The sequence below is a fragment of the Amphiprion ocellaris genome, chromosome 21 (genome assembly GCF_022539595.1).
Source record: "Amphiprion ocellaris isolate individual 3 ecotype Okinawa chromosome 21, ASM2253959v1, whole genome shotgun sequence".
Classification (NCBI taxonomy): Eukaryota; Metazoa; Chordata; class Actinopteri; family Pomacentridae; genus Amphiprion; species Amphiprion ocellaris.
In genome coordinates, this window is record NC_072786.1 from 21,022,317 (window position 1) to 21,035,413 (window position 13,097).

The 13,097-nt window shown below is 37.0% G+C and overlaps 1 long non-coding RNA gene across 2 annotated transcripts; it reads left to right on the forward strand.

The window, feature by feature from the left end:
* Positions 1-1,049: 1,049 nt before the first annotated feature.
* LOC129347831 (uncharacterized) lies at positions 1,050-7,536 on the forward strand. 2 transcript variants are annotated; one of them, XR_008600109.1, is made up of 4 exons: positions 1,050-1,423; positions 1,948-2,049; positions 2,786-2,927; positions 3,898-7,536. It is a non-coding gene; the product is annotated as an uncharacterized LOC129347831 (long non-coding RNA). The 2 variants fall into 2 exon arrangements; XR_008600108.1 differs by lacking the exon at positions 2,786-2,927.
* Positions 7,537-13,097: the final 5,561 nt, after the last annotated feature.

The window sequence follows — 13,097 nt, forward strand, 5'->3', positions numbered from 1 at the left end:
CATACTACAACTCTTGTTTGATATTAAATTTTTAAAAAAATCTGAATTTTAAGGAATTTTTGTAGTAAATGAAATTCAATCACTTTATTGTTAAACACTGCAGAAAAAATAAACTCCATCCAACCATCAAAAGGTCCTACTGATCATACCTTCAGGTTTTTTCTTCCAAGTATTGTCCGTACAGTCCTTAACTTGGAAAATATTATTAGCTGTTTAACATTATGGTTTAAATGAATCAGTTAACGCTGCAGCCTTGTAAGAAGGCATCTTATTGTCTTTCTTCCCAATCGTCAGTACTTGAGGAGACAGTCTAAACAGTTTAGTTTGGTATATTGGTCTCATGTGATCCTCTCTTTGGTGAGGATTCCAAGTTTCATTACTATTCAGTATCATGTATTTGGACAAACAGGTGCACTGTGGATCTAAAAATATAGCACCACATACATCAAGAGAAGAGCCATCAAAGCTAATTTACTCATAATCCTTAAACTTCACACACAAGCATGCACACTAAATAGTGTGCACAACTTCACATGGCAATAAACAACCCAAATGAAATAAAATTCACTTACTTTTGGTTATTAATGTTCCACAATCTACCAAAAAAATGGATGAGCACTTTTATCTGTGCTTACAACAAAAAATATTTGAGATATATAACAACAATTTCAATACTAATTAAAAAATCCTTAAAATCATGAAAAATAGTTAAATATCAAACCAAGAGTTGTAGTATGATCAACAGGAGCCAACTGATAGTTAGACAGAGTGTAATCTTTCTGCAGTACATAAGAGGGAAGTTATTGAATTTTATGACTAATAAAACAATACTAAAACAATGAAAATTCCTTAAAATTCAGAATTTTTTTATTTAGTGTCAAACCAAGAGTTGTAGTATGACCAGCAGGAGACAAATGATGGCTGCAGTAAATTTGGTGACACTACAGTGTATAAAAGTTAAGTAATTGAATATTTGTGTAGTGTCTCTCTTCGCTGTTGCAGCGGTTTTGATATTTGCAGACGGTCCCTGTTCACTCGTTGCACAGCCAGCTGCTCATAGACATCAATGTTATTTCTGCAGCTTGAAAGACAGCGACTTTTGATAAAACTGGCCTTGTAGCACATTGTCTAGCTTACAACGATGGGAAAGAGGCATTGTTTATGATTTTACAACGTATATCTCATGAGTTATTGATGCCGGAAGTCCGAATCTGTGAATATCTTGCCAACTTTACCTAACTCAAGTGTGGAGCCAAACGACAACAAGATTCTCAGAGGGCGGAGCCAGAGAGCAGTGATTGGTCAGACCATAGACGTATAGAAGACAACGCGCTAGCGGATGTAGTCTGCTATATATGTCTATGGTCGGAACGTCTGGTAGCATCTCTGGCTGCTGTTGACCTTGTTTTTGGAGTAAAACATGGTAAGAAGATAAATACTTCTAACCAGCAGCGTTGTTTTGTTGTACGTTAAGTCAGCGACTTGTGAAGACTTGTGTTTTGTCGTGTTTGAGCAGTTGATCCAGACGCGCTAGCTAGCTAAGCGGCTAAGTTAGCTAGCGGGCTAATTCACACAGGTGGCTAACTTACCGCTGAACACCTGTGTTAGTTACTGTCGCAGCTGTCCTCATTATTAGAGTGAACTTCTCAACCTGTATTTCTCTGCTGTGTATTTTAGCTTTTAAAAAAGTTATTTTACTTTAAGGTTAACAAACTCGTTCAGCTGCACTGAAGTTTAACATTCAGCTGGTTTGAATTAAACCACGCTAAACTTAACATTCCGCAACATTATCTCTCTGAATCTCCATAATTTCATTAAATTCCTTCTCTGTCAATGCTTTCAGCAGAATTTAGAAACACAACACCTCCTAAACAGATATTTTGAGGCTGTGAGGTTGAATGTTTGAGAGTTTATCAGTGTGTTTGTTTGTGGTCTTTCTGTTTCTAGGTGGAAGCTGAATTAGTGAGGATGACTCCTGCTCCTGTCATCTCTAAGCTCCTCACACATCTTTTACCTGCACATGAGGAAAATCACTCCTGTAGAATGCAGGTATGTTTGTCATTATTATAAAAAGATGTTGCCTGGTGACCTGTCAGAAACCCATCATACAGAGTCAGCCAAAATAATGTTTACACACATCAGGAAAAGAAAAACTTGCATAAATATTTCAATACCAAATTTATTCAGACATCATGAGAGTAATAAAAGTTATCTTTGGCCTCTACAATTACAAGAGGTGCTCAAAGTGGTGGCCACTGGCTTCCAGACATTTCTGTTGTGTTGTAGACGTCACTTGTTGATGCTCCATTCATGAGGGTAGCGCCATCTGTTGGGAAAACATCGTACAACAGGACACAGAGTTATCGTGATTTGATCAAACTTAGAAAGAGGAATCTATATGTATATAAGTACTTATACAAATGAAATATCTGTAAAAGTTTTTCTTTTCCTGATGTGTGTACATTATTTTGGCTGACTCTGACTCTGTGAACTTAATGAGAACAAAACTGTCATTTAGTTGTTGCTCTGAAAGCTTCTTTAGTGAAAACCGGTTGGTGTTCTGCTTTGAAACAAACTGCAGTTGAGGTCTGTGTTTTTAGGTTTAACCCCACAGTTTCTGAATGAACTGATAGTTGTTTTTTTTTCCTGATCAATGTGGACGTTATAATTGATGGTAACATTTACTGATCATATAATCAGCATGACAATATAACAGTAGAACATTCTGACCACCTGACTAATACTGTGTTGGTCCCTTTATGCTGCTAAAACTCCTCTGACCCAGTGTTTCATCAGAACCTCTGGGGATGTCCTGTGGATTCTGTGGATCCTGTGGGTTGCAGGGTGGGTCCTACCTAGACCAGGCTGATCCTGGACCATCCCACAGATGCTCCATCAGATCTGGATGTGAGGAGTGTGGAACCCAGGTGAACAGCTTAGCTCTGTCGTGTTCCTCGGGCCACTCCTGAGCAGTTTTAATTTGTCCTGCTGAGGGTGGCAGCTGGCATCAAGGACTGCTGTTGCCATGGAGACTAGGGGTTGTTTGTCCTGCAGTGTTTAGGTGGTGGTACATGTCAAACATCCACATGAATGTCAAGGTTTCCCAGCAGAACGTTGCATTAGAACAAGATGATGGATGTTGTTCTCTTCAGCTGTCAGTGGTCAGAATGTTGTGGCTGATCAGTGGATCTGTCTGCCTTTACTCTGACATCCAGAGTTATACAAAAGTGTAGTATGTGTGCAGTGCAGAAGAGATTTACTTTACTGTATGCAGTTTTTTTAAGGGAGATCATTTTTTTTATCCACCTGAATGAAGACCCAATCTTTCCCTTCAAAGGATAGTTAATTGTTACTACGGCTTCCATAGTGGTCCCATCAGAGAAAATCATATCCATATACAGATTTTTATTAATTCCAGGGCTGGTTCAGTAAAGATTATAATAATAACTACATCAGATAATTCTTTGTCACAATTGGAATTTTGCAGACTGAGAGATGGTTGAGAAGGTTTCAGTTCTTGTTTCAGCAAAATATGTTAGAATAGAAGATCTTTATTGTCATTGTACATTAAATTATCTGCAAACCAGCAAAGTGTGTCAGTCTGAGGTATCTAAAAATAAATAAGTAAAGAAAAATGCTTCTAAAGCCAATAATAAACTGAATATTTTGAGGGACTATTGTAAAAAGGAAAGAAACACACCATTCTCACTCCTCAGGATAAACTGTCATTAAAATTGACTTTAAATTTAGCTTCAACACGAGATGAAAACATTTACTTTCATTACTGATGTTGTCAAGTTTTAATAAAGTTCATGCTACTTTTATAAAATGATGAAAGTGAATAAATTGTATTTCTGTGATCTGTGTTTGATTTCTGTCTTTTCTCCTGTCATCCAGATGTTCAGAGGGAGATGATGCCACATCTGGTCCAGCTGATGGAAGGTCTTGAAGTTCTCTGACTGGCCTCGACTGAAGATGGTCGTCTCACTGGATTTAAGGTTCAGATGCTCAGTAACAAACTCCACCAATGAGCCAACAGGGAAGCTTTAGGTTTATTAAATGTTGCTATGAAGGTATCACTGTTTTTCTTTGTGAATGCAATGTGCTCCAACTGAAACTTGAATTAGAACTTAGAAGTAAATCCTTCCAGATGAAAACTGTGATGGTGTTGGATTGTCAGACCGTAATGTTGCAGCTCAGAGCAGCTTTTCTAGCTCAGTTCATTCTGACATTCAGCTATGAATCAACACAGCAGATGGTGATCCATGCTGTGGAAGTCTCACATCTCCTGATTTAATGGAGCTGCTTTGCACTTTTTACACTGTTTATTCACCAACACTTTATTTAATAAAAGTCCCATCTAGTTTTTATGAGGAATGTGATGTTTGAATTTCTCTGTGAATAACTGCAGTCTAATGGAACAGCTGGAGTTACAACATCTGTCCTGATATTGATCATGGAATATTGATAAGAATGATCAGATGAGTTTGTTTTTACTGCCAGCTACCTTTCAGTCTGAGATATTAAGAATAAATAAATGTGCATAATGTGGAAATGAACAGATTCGATTTTTATTTATTCCTACAGCTGCTGCATTTAAAGTTCTAGAATGTGGAGGAATTTAGTCTCACAATCACAGACAATAAATATCATCTGAAAGTCGAGTTATTGTTGTTTATCAGCACAATACAAAAAGATTAATGTTAGAAATATTCCATTTAAGACTCTAGAATATCATGATTTATTTAAATTTACCTCAATAATATGAATGTTCAGGTTAAGATTGTGCAGTGATATTTATTATGTAAGTTTAGCTGATTAAAGTTTATGACTCTGCACTAAAATATTATTTAAATTGACATCATTATTATAATATTTAGGGTCAGACCCTACAGTATTGAGATTAAGAAATCAAATATTCTTTAAAATGTAAATACACTGAATTTGGATATATTTAAATGAGACTCTACAATATTATTTGACACAAATCTATTGAAATCAAAATTTGAATCATTTTTACTCCAAACATTTACTGGACTGATTTAAATATTAAAATCACTCCTTTCTAATCCTCTGCTGTACGTTCAAACCTGAGGCCTTAAATAGAAACACACAAGTATCTGATTGAAGGAACTTCTGCAGAGTCCTGGTTCCAGAACATGATGATAGAATTATAGACAAACTTTAACAAAAGCTGCCTGAGAGTTTACAGGTTTTTATGTTAGATTTCTTCAGTAATTTAATGAGTTATCAGCAAAAATCAAGTATTCATTTGATGAACTTCATTTCCTAAAACATCCAGAATTGGAGCTCATATCTTTGGCAGCTGTAAAGTTTCTGCTCCTTCAAAGTTCACAACACAATGAATGAATTCCTAAAACACTCTCAATGCTGGAGAGCGTTTGATGCTGAAGCAGTGATCAGTTTTTCTGTTTCTTCTCTGGAGATGCACAATGAGGGACGTCTGCAGAGACTGAGAAAGAGTCTCACCACATCCTGACATGAGGAAAAAGACTTTATTGAAGACTACAATGAGAAAAACTATCAGACAGCAGACGGCTGCATTCAAGGTGAGCTCTGAACATTTGATCTGGAACAGGAATTCAATAACGGCAGCATGAGCTTCATTTCAGTCTGTAGCTGCTGAATTCATGGATGAATCATCTGGCACTAGAGAGGAAGACCATCAAACATCCACGTCAGCTGATGGAGGTCCAAGAGTCTCACCCAACAAACAACCTACAGAGTGACCTAGAGCTGTTAGATTGTTCCAGATAAGACAAGTACAAGATTCTTCAGAGCCGTTCTACCATGAGCCTGACAGGAAGAACTCCTCCAGCTACTGAATGTTCCTGTGGTCCCCTCAAGGCTACAGGAGGAGTCCTACAAGGACGAGCTGGTCCACCTGATGGCGGCCAGTCGCTGCGGTTCAAAGCCAACACCGACTACGTGGACTTCTACTGGACCACACGGAGGCCTTCAAACCGGACCAACAAGTTCAGCGACTCCCCGACTCGTGGGTCTGAGGACGCCGCCGAGCCTCGGCCCAGCCGGCCTCCTGTCTGTGGGTGTTTGAGTGCTGAGAGGTTTGTGGATGCATGTGAAAGTTCTGTGTTGAAACAGCAGCTTTGGACTCAGTAACGCCAGGAAAAGCCAAGAGCTCCTTTATTTGTGACTTCCACTAAAAAAACTGATGAAAATAAGTTTGCCAGGGTTCTGACTGATAACAGATTATTAAATAATGAAAATAATAGTTTAAATACTCCTTTAAACAATCCTTTTCGGTCTACATTTCCTTGACACTGACTTCATGGTATATGTACAAGTATTTTGGGTGGAATATACCAATAAGCCCAATGTTCAAGGGTTCTTCTGGGAATATACCATTAAACCAGCCTTTTAGGTAAATGTTCCAAGATGTTGGGTAGAATATACCATCAGATAAACCTTTTAGGTCTACATTGGAAGATTTTAGAGTAGAATATTACTCCAAACCATCCTTTATGTCTACATTTAAGGTGGAATACTCCTTTACACCATGATTTTTTGGTCTACATTGAAGGATTTTAGGTGGAATATTCCTTTGAACGAACTTTCTAAGTTTCTGTTCAAGGATGTTGGGTGGAATATACCATCAGACCAACCTCCAAGGTCTACAGTAGTGAATTTTAGGTAGAATATACCATTAAACTCACCTTTTAGGTCTACATTGGAGGATTTTAGGTGGAATTTCTTTTAAACCGTCTTTTAGTCTACATTTAAGGATGTTTAGGATGGTATATTCTTCCAAACCAACTTCTCAGGTCTACATTTCAGGTGGAATATTCCTCCATACTAACTTTTTTGGTCTACATTGAAGGATTTTTTCTAAACCACCCTTTCGGGTCTATATTTGAGGTTTTAGGTGGAATATTCCTTTTAACCAGCCCCTCAGCTCTCTGAGGATTTTGGATGAAATACTCAGTTAAACCAACATTTTAGGTGCATGTCCAAGGATTTTTGGTGGAATGTTCCTTTAATGTGGATGTTTGAGGACCTTGTCGGTGGAATACTTCCTGAAACCAAACTTTTAGGTCAACATCCAAAGATTTAAGGTGGAATATTCCTTTAAACCAACCTAAATTTCATGTTTTAATCATTATCAAGCGAGAAACCTCAATCCAGACTCCTCATAATGATGTTTGAGATTTATGCTGCTGTTATTTGTTTAGTCCAGTCTAAATGACAGAAATCTACAACTGTAATTTTATTTCAGGACTCAGTTATTAAATGTCAAAACAATCCATGTGACTCTAAAAACTCAACAGCTTTACAAACTCTAAGATTAAACTCTCCACAAGGATCCAAAATAAGTTGGACTTCTACATGAGAGCTTTAATTATTCTTCATCTACTTCCTGAAAAGTTTGGTCAATAAAAAAGACAAAAACCAATATTTTCAGCTGAACTAAAGACAGATTTTGTGATTTTTCTGCTCACATGTTGTGTTGTTGTAAACTTCCTCTTTCAAATAAATATCCTCCTAACCCCCTGGAAACCAGCGTTTGTCCTGTTTTTATGTGTTGCTCCTCGGTGACCCTAGACAGTCGGGTCGTCATGTTTTTTTGAGCAACACACCATACTATGATGTTTTTACAATGATGGTTCTACTATGAAACCAGTTTGACATGTTCAGGTGTTCTTTGTGTGAAAACTCAGAGATTTCAGGTATCAGAAGGTGGTTTTCAACTTTCTTTGTTAACTTTCTGCTTCAACCTCAAACTAAATTTCCTTCACTAAGCCAGCCCTCTGGACTTCGGTAAGCTGTGTTCCTATTGGCTGTCCAGGTGGCTGCTTGGTGTTATCAGGAACACCTGAGCAGTTCAGTGTCTTCCTGCTTCATTTAGCTGCAGTCAAACATTTCCTCTGTTTCTCTTCACCACTGAAACGGGTTTGGCTCCATTGCTGTAGTTTGTTCTTTAGGCGTTGGCTTGCAGCTTCCAGCAGTAAAATTGTCTTTAATGTGTTTCTTGGTGTGTTTTAGGGCTTTGTACTGGATAGTTGTCTTGGTAAATGAGGTTCTTTAGCCACAGTTAGCACATGGTGCTAATGTGTGCAGTGATTAGTGGATTTGGTACAGCTGAGTTGTGTCTTTGTCTTGGCTGTAGTGAGTCTTTAGAGGTTTTTGGTCAGACACATTCTGTGTTCTTGTGAACCAACGTTGGTTGTCCAGAAGGTAAGAGTTCCTGTCCTGATTCTCTGTTCTCAGAGGTTCTCTGGTAGGCTGCAGGAGACTTTAGCGTTTGGGTTGTGCTAGTTTGGTTTTTGTACGGTTTCATTTGGACGACTATCTTGAGGCCCCTCCATGTGGTTTAGTGAGGTTTTCTGGAACAGTTCTACAAAGCAACCTGCAGCAGAAGAGACTTTGAGAGTTTTTAGGAAGTTCTGGAGACCAGACTTTAGAGCAGCAGAAACATTTGTCAGCAGTTTGAGCAGGAGAAGGTGATCTTCAGAGTAGAAATGAGATGGAAACCTTCTTGACCCGTGTGGTGAGGTCCTGTACCAAGAGTTTGAGCAGGTTGTGAAGAGTCTGTAGTTCTTTGGTCTGAAAGCACAAGAAGAGTCGACTCATTAAAGGAGAAAACAGGAGATATTGTTGGTTCTTCTGTCGCTCTGCACTTTCCTTAGTATCAAGTTTATATTTTAAATTATTTACCATGTGGGCCCAAGAAGACTTCAATAAACTCCGTCCATTCCCTGGAAATGACATATTTTATTATGATGTTAAATCTTTTTTTTTTTGATATGTTTTTGAGTTTTAATCATAGTTTTAGCATAGTTTTTTCTCTTTGCTTGTTTAGTTTTGTCATCTGTGTGAAAGCTGCTAAACAAATAAAGTTGAATTGATAAACTGAATAATTGAGTAACTCATGATTGTGACAACAGATGTATTTTTCATTGTGATTTCAGGGTTTGTTTCATTTTTAAGGTTGGGGTTAAAATCTTGACAGGAAAAAAAAGATTAAAGAAATAAACTACATTAAAAAAAGCAATTAAATCGAAGGAAAAACATTTCATACAATAAAACTTTGAAAAAAAAATTAAACATTAAATATAATTAAATTATATTAAACAGACAAAATATTTAATTAGATAAACAGAAGATACAAAATGTAATTATGAAATTAAACAAAATTTTTTAAACAAAAATATTAAACATTAAAGATGGAATATTTTAGATAATTAAACATTTAAAATATACAATTAAACAAGAATGATAAAACATTTCAAAAAATACAAAACATTTAATTAGATTACTAAACCTTTAAAAAGACAAAACATTTTATTAAAAAATGTTTAATTAGAAAATTAAATCTTATAGACAATAAAACTTTAAATAGGAATCAAACAAAATACAATGAAGCATTTAAAAAGAAAATTAAACATTAAAAGGTGGTAAAACATTTAAAAAGAAAAACCTTAAAGATTTAATCAAAAAATTTAACATTGGGAAAGAAAAGAAAATTTTCAAACAAGCCGATAAAACATTTGAAAAAACAACCATTAAAAAGACAAAACATTTCTAAATCAAATCAGACATTAGAAAGAATAAAGGGTGAGAAAACAGCAAAACTAAACGTTTAAGAAGAATCAAACTAAAGACAAAACATTTGAAAAGACACCAGTTAAACTTTAGAAGATCAAATTAAACAGAGGAGACAATAAAATGATCAAAAGAGCAAAAACAGATAAAGACCTTAAAGTCTTTTCTAGTCTGAAATGAAAACATCAAGTTGTTTCTTCAAACATTTCCTCTTTCTGTGTTCTTGGTTTGATTGTGGACAGATTTACTAAGAACTCATTTCAGAAAACTGCTTTCCAGATAAAGTCTACTAGTAGTTGACGGCATTTATCAAACTAATGTTACCTTCTGATCTCCACAAACTTTACTGTTCAGTGAAGAGAATCAAAGTTTGTTGAGGATTTCTAAAAAACCCACAGGTGAAAGTCTGAGAAGAACTCAGATGGATGATCTAAATGTGAAATCAAGACTCATGGTCACAAGTTTTAAGGCTTCTGTTCACCAGAAAGTTCAAACTAACAGAGAAGTACTGAGAAACTTTTAAGATTTCAGTCCTCAGACTGTCTGAAGGTTTAAACGAACAGAGAACTACTCAGGAACTTAGTAGATATCAGTCCTTGGACTGTCTGAAAGTTAAATCTAACAGAGAACTACTTTGGGACTGAGAAAATTTCAGCCCTCAGACTGTCTGAAGGTTCAAACTAACAGAGAACTACTCAGGAACTTAGAAGATATCAGTCCTTGGACTGTCTGAAGGTTCAAACTAACAGAGAACTACTGTGGGACTTAGAAAATTTCAGCCCTCAGACTGTGTGAAAGCTCAGGTCCTGAGGACTCGGGAGGTGTGGAGGCTTTGGAAAGTCTTGGAACTGAGGGTTCCACCCTCCAGCACAAAGGCTGAAGTCCAACCTCCTGAGAAAAACGGTCGAGACGAGACTCGAGTTAAAAAAAAAACTCGAAAACGACAAAAAATAGATGATAAATGCGCAAAAAAAAGAAGAATTAGTATCTGAGCGAATAGCTCAGGGGGATAAGAAGAAGACTACCAAGTGGAAGGTCGCAGGTTCGAGACCGACCACTGGCAGTTTTCTTTCTTTGTCTTTGTCAGGATTTTGATAAAACTTAAGAAGGGTCTGGTCTTGAACCAGCGACCTGCAGCTCCATAGGCAAATCCTTAACTCACTGAGCTACAGATCAGATAAAAAGAAATAATTTCGTCGTCCCTTTGGCATCGTAGTTACTGAAGTCACCACATGGGCAGGGCCAAGGCGGAGTCTGGGTGGAGTCAGGGCGGAGAGTAGGCGGGGAGGTGGGTGGCGGCCTCCCCCCTCTACTCCCCCACCTCCCACCACCACCCACCACACCTTCCCCCGCCCGACGAGTTCTTCGAATCTTGACGAGTTCTTCGAGTCTCCACAGGTTTTCCCGAGTTTCTGGAGTTTCCACGAGGTCGGAGGCACAAGTTGTCATGAAGCGGTGTTGAAGGATGGACTGACTTTTTACAGCGACTAGAAGGAAGACCACTAGAAGAGCAGGTCTTTAACCACCATCCATAAAATCGATGGAGTCGCTCCAGAGAAATGAAAGGTCAACTTTTATCAACCTCCATCCAGATGTTCAACTTGATAACTTTACTTGGAGATTTTTAGCACCACAAACCTTTAGTATCACACTTTATTATCATTTATTAGGACTTTAATGGAATCCACCAGCAGATTTAGACTTTGTTGACAAACTTTAGTCTTGTCATCGTGGGACTGCAGTATTTAAAACTGTTCCTTCTATTTGACTTCATGTTTATTAGTTTTAGTGGAGAAAGTTATTTTAATTGTCCATTAGTCTCTTAAAAACCAAATAATAAATTGGATTAGTCAAGAGGTTTAAATTTCTTACTTTGTCATATTTTAAATATGACAAAAAATATAAAAATAAAGCGTCTTGAGACAATTTGACCTGTAATTGGCGTTATATAAATAAAATTGAATTAAAATTGTATGTATCTTGTAATGTTGGAGTAATTCAGCCATATATGTTGGAAAACACATTTTCTTTGTCCATTAATCTGTTGATTGTTTTCTCCAGTAATTCATTTCTTGTTTTGGTTTATAAAATGTCAAACCCAAATATATTCAGTTTACTGTCATAAAAACCAAAAAGATTTACATTCATGATGCAGGAATCAGGCAGTTTTTCACTTTTTATCTTAGTTTAGTCAGAAAGATAGTTGATAATGTGTGAATTGTTGCAGCTTGTGAGCCGTAGAAGGTTTTAATCTTTGGGGCCGAGTGTCAAAAAACATTTAGAAACCAACATCAACAAAACACTCAACAAAGATTTGAACATCATTAAAGGGAAATCCAACTTTTGCATGACAATGTCTAATTAAAGGACATTTATTTCCAACGTAAATGTGTGATATTCATCCTCTGGAGCTTTCTCTTCACATCGTCTTCCACCTGGACTGGTTTGGTCGGGAGCATGTGCAACAAACATTTGAAAAACTGCACTTTAACATCAATGAATGACACTGAAGTTTAATCTCTACATAAATGAGACTGAGTCTGGATGTGCTGCTCTGTCATTAACTCCTAAGTTTAGGGAAAGTTCAAACAAAAGAGGACAGTTCAGATAAGACTTGAGAATGAGCTTATTTTGAACAAACATCTCAGACTTTCTGAGCTTCAGCACCTCTAGCAAGATATTTTAACAACAAGCAACTCAAGAGATCCAGAAGTTGGAGAGAGTTAGCTTTAGCTGAGCCAAAGAACATGTGGGACGCTAACCTAGCAAACATTTCAGACTTTTCTCTGTGAATTCTGAGAAATAATTTCCTATTTAATGACAGAGCTACACATCTTAACTCAGTTTCATTAAAACAGACTCTAATTCAGTGTCATCCATCCATATTAAAGTGCAGTTACCCAAAATGTTTGTTGCATGAGCTCCAACAAAACCTGTCCAGGTAGAAGGCCACTTTGACAAACAGGAAGTGGAAGATTCCAAGCAGATTTATAGAAGGGGGAACCAGACTGTACTAAGTGTGGTCGAGTATAGAGGGGTGTTTTGTGGGTTTTTAAGGCTGACAATGATTATGAGTGAGACATTTGGAGTAGATATTCATTTGCAGTAAATGAAAGTATTTAAAATCTTGGTGTTAAACTTAGAAGAACTTTAACAGAAAACTTTGTTGTTACCGTGTTGTTTATTCATGTTTTACAGATGTTAAGGTAAAGGAAACTTTTTGTGACGTATAACCAATCAAATCACTCCAGAAGACAGAGCGACCACAGGTAGATAAAGGTTCAGAGCCAAAGTAAATGTATTTATTACCGGTAAAAAATACCAATAATCAGAAAATCAGTCAGCCCACAATTACTACAATTCTACAGTGTATGTCTCTTTGCTTTGACTTGTTATTTATACAATATACTATGTATATTTTACACTATGCTACTATGTTTGTTTCCTCCTCCTCTGTTGTTTTCTGGATTGTACTCAGCTGCATGCCTTCGTCCACCCGGCCTCCGTTGACTCGT